Source organism: Hordeum vulgare, chromosome 4H (assembly GCF_904849725.1).
Source record: "Hordeum vulgare subsp. vulgare chromosome 4H, MorexV3_pseudomolecules_assembly, whole genome shotgun sequence".
In the NCBI taxonomy this organism is placed as follows: Eukaryota; Viridiplantae; Streptophyta; class Magnoliopsida; order Poales; family Poaceae; genus Hordeum; species Hordeum vulgare.
Window position 1 is genome coordinate 417,774,951 of NC_058521.1, and position 4,146 is coordinate 417,779,096.

The following is a 4,146-nucleotide window of genomic DNA, read 5'->3' on the forward strand; positions in this document are numbered from 1 at the left end:
TTGTTGGTTTTGCCTAATGCAAGTGACCATAAATTAAATGGAAGTTATTTGATCCATATAGATCAATTCTAAACTCCATATATAAGCATTTAAATGCATTTAATGAAACTGACCTAAATAGTGGTTATAATTTGTTCAAACATGCAATAAAATGATACCATCACATTCCTGGATTTTTTTTGATAATTTTTCATATATAAATTATTTCATTTGGAGCTATGGTTGAATTTATATGAACTTTTTGAAGTTTAGGTTATATTCTGGAATTTTCCTGAATTAATGTATTTTAGAATATAATTTATTGCGTCATCTTGACGTCATCACTGCGTCAGCAGTTCACAGGACCCGGTCCAGGTCAAACCTGACCATGGGACCCATGTGTCATGGACAACGTTAAATCAGTGTTTAATTAAAATAACCCGAGCTTATTAAGGGCTCTAGGCCGACCTGTCATGGACCTAGGGGGTGGTTAGTGGCTAAACAGGGGGTTTAACCCGCGGTAATCGCCGGTGACCACCCAAGACGGTAGAGGCACACCATAATGGCACTCCAGCATCGGCTGGACGTGCCGAAGGCACCAGGCCGTAGCCCAGGCTCGCCCGCATCCAGTGGCAGGTGCGGCTAGTCGTGGGGGCGCCGGAGTTGGCCGGCAGTGAGCTCGTGGCGGCGACCAGAGCTCAGACACAGTGGGCTAGCACTAGGGGCGCGTGAGAGCAGGTAGAATTGGGGAAAAGGGCGAGGTGTCTCACGGTGATCTCCTTGAGTAGCTGGGGGATCTCGGGGAGGTGTGGTGGGAGCGAATCAAGATTGACGAGCTTCGGTGACCAGAGGTGGAATCGGACGTGATGACTGTGCTGCGGGGCTCCCGGGCTCAATTCCCTTGGCTTGGAGGAGCATCTCATCGCGATGGATCTTCTAGACAACACGGGGTGGCGAACGGTGGCCGATGGTCGCGGTGGTGAAGAACGCAGCGATGGCGGCTTTCGGGTCGGCCAAGAGAAGCAGAGAAAGAGGGAGAGAGAGCAGTAGGGGGAAATGAGCTCGAGGGCGTCTCGTGGCAATGGCTAGTCGTTGGGGAGGCAGGCAGGGAGGCAGGAGGTGGCCGAGAACATGGCCGCAGCCGACTACCGTCGGGGCATGCAGGTGCTTCTCCTCCTGGCAAGAGGAAGAAGATCCTGCCCCCTTGTGGGCTCGGCTAGTTGCCTCCTGGGCCAGGTAAGCCCATGTAGCTTTTGTGTCCCTTTTTCTATTTTTTTGACATTTGTTCTTGCTTTAAAAATATAAAACAATTTTTAAAAATCCTGAAATTAATTACGTGATATAAATGAATTTAGCGAGTGCCACATAATAAGTTTGAGAATATATGGATCTATATTATATATATAACAAATATAATTCCATTTCAAATAATTGTTGGATTAAATCAAAATCCCAAAACAAATGTTTCTCTCCTCCAAAAATATTGGTTGACATTTTTACATCATGCCAATATTTTATTAGGAAACTAGGGATATTTTCTTGGATCATTTTGAAGCAATTTTTATATTGCTTATTGGACAAAATTTGGTTTCTAATGACTGATCACTAGCTGAATTCATTTTCAAAAGAAAATAAAAATGCATGAAAGAATTCATTAGCAAACATAATTAAACTACGGTTGTGACAACTCACCCCCACAAAATAAGAATATCATCCCGAGATTCAGGAGTTGTCGGGAAGAGGAAAGGGTACTCAAGCCGAAGACGATCTTCGCGCTCCTAGGTTGCTTCATCCTCGAAATGACGAGACCACTGAACCTTGAGAATCTTGATGTTGCAACGTCGAGTGTTGCGCTCGGTTTCATTGACAATACCAACATGATATTCTAAATATGAAAGGTCATCTTGATGATCAAGCGTTTCGTTGTCCACTTTGCGGATAGGATCCTTGAAGCAACACATGAGTTGAGAAACGTGGAACACATCATGAACTTTGGAAAGTTGCGGGGGTAGTTCCAATTGGTAGGCAACCTCTCCTCATTTAGCGAGAATGCAAAAAGGACCAATGTAATGAGGAGCCAATTTGCCTTTGATACCAAAGCGATGGGTACCCTTTAGAGGTGAAACCTGAAGATAAGCCTTCTCGTCTACTTCATAACTTAGTTCCTTATGACGACAATCATATTGGCTCTTTTGAAGAGATTGGGTGGTTTTCAAATTTTCACGAATGATGCGAACGTGCTCTTCTGCCTTGTGGATCATATCCGGTCCAAAGAATCGTCTTTCACCAGTTTCTGACCAGTTTAATGGCATTCGACATCTTCGTCCACATAGAACTTCGAAAGGAGCTTTCCGTAGACCGGACTGGAAGCTATTGTTATAAGCAAATTCAACGAATGGAAGGCATTTCTCCCAATTCATTCTGAATGAGATAACACAGGCTCTAAGCATATCTTCAGGAATTTGATTGACTCTTTCTACTTGACCACTTGACTGAGGGTGATAAGCGGTGCTAAAGGAGAGATGGGTTCCCATAGCATTCTGGAAACTTTCCCATTATAGAGAGGTGAAAAGACTTCCACGGTCTGAATTGATCTCTAGAGGAACACCATGAAGAGAAACTATTCGAGAAATATATACGTCTTCTAACTAACTAGCATGGACTGGAAGGAAATGAGCTATTTTGGAAAGGCGATCAATAACCACGAAAATGGAATCATTCCCATTCTTAGTCTTTGGAAAGCTGGTGATGTAATCCATACCGAGCTTGTACCATTTCCACTCGGGAATAGCCAAGGGCTGAAGAGTGCCAGTAGGTCTTTGATGCTCTGCATTAGTGCGACGACAAACGTCGTAGTTAGCAATGAATTGAACAATTTCTCTCTTCATCCGGGTCCACAAGAACTTCTGGCGTAGGTCCTAATACATCTTAGTACTACCGGGATGAATTGTGAGAGGATATTCGTGAGCTTTGTTGAGGATCAGCTCTTGCAGATGTTGCTTCTTGGGACCAACCAAGTGATTTTGAAAGAATACAACACCTTGACCATTTACAGTGAAGGGACGAGCAACTCTTTCGGCAAGATTGCTCTTGATCCGGGAAATTCCTGTATCATGCTTCTGTGCTTCTATGATCTGAGCCTTAAGAGTCGGTTTCGCCACCAAGGTAATGATGTCTACGCATGCTTCTATTCTCGTAGACTATGTTGGGCCTCCAAACGCAGAGGTTTGTAGGATAGCAACAATTTCCCTCAAGTGGATGATCTAAGGTTTATCGAACTCAGGGAAGTAGAGGTTGAAGATAGGCCAAAACTTCTCATGCTGGACAAGTTTTGAGGAACAGCTCCCAAAGTGGGGACGATCACGTCCCCTTAGTCTCCTTTGTTTATCACTATTATGATTTCTCATGAACAAAGCATGAAGGAGGTGTTGTTTGTTGCTATTGTCTTCTATGAGCTGGGTGCACTCATGCTAGTCCCTCCTCGTATTAGGGGTTTGCACATTAGACATGCAAACCCAAGATAAAGCTTGACAAGTATGAGAGGATCAAGAATTATCTAGTGCTCATGAGCTGAAACAGAGGCACGCAACATGAATAATTTTAAAAGTTTTAAAGGTAGCACATGAGAAATTTACTTGGAGTGGCGGTTAAATACCACATGTAGGTAGGTATGGTGGACACATTTGACAAACTTTGTTTTTTTGGGAGTTGGATGCACGAGTAGAGCTCATACTCGGTACAGGTGGAGGCTAGCAAGAGACTGGGAGAGACCAACTAAGAGATAAATAACGACCATAATCATGCATAGCAAAAAAAAATATTAATAAAACATAAATAATATTACAAGTCAAAATCTAAATGATCTTAGTGGCTAGAGGTGACTGGTTTGTAGTCATAACATGGTGTGAGCATGCGCCAAGTCAACCCAAATGAAGTAGTAAAGGAGAATACCACAATATTATGCTGCGATATGATAAAAACAACACATGATTCTTTCAATGGAACATTAAGCACTCTCAGCTATTTGAGACAAGTCATGCTACATCAATAACTACTAAGCATATAATTAAGATAATATCTAACATGACATGTTAAAGTCTATGCCACAGTCTAAACAAGCTTTCTATTGCACCACTATAAGCATGAAATATTTTACTCTTCTCCAAC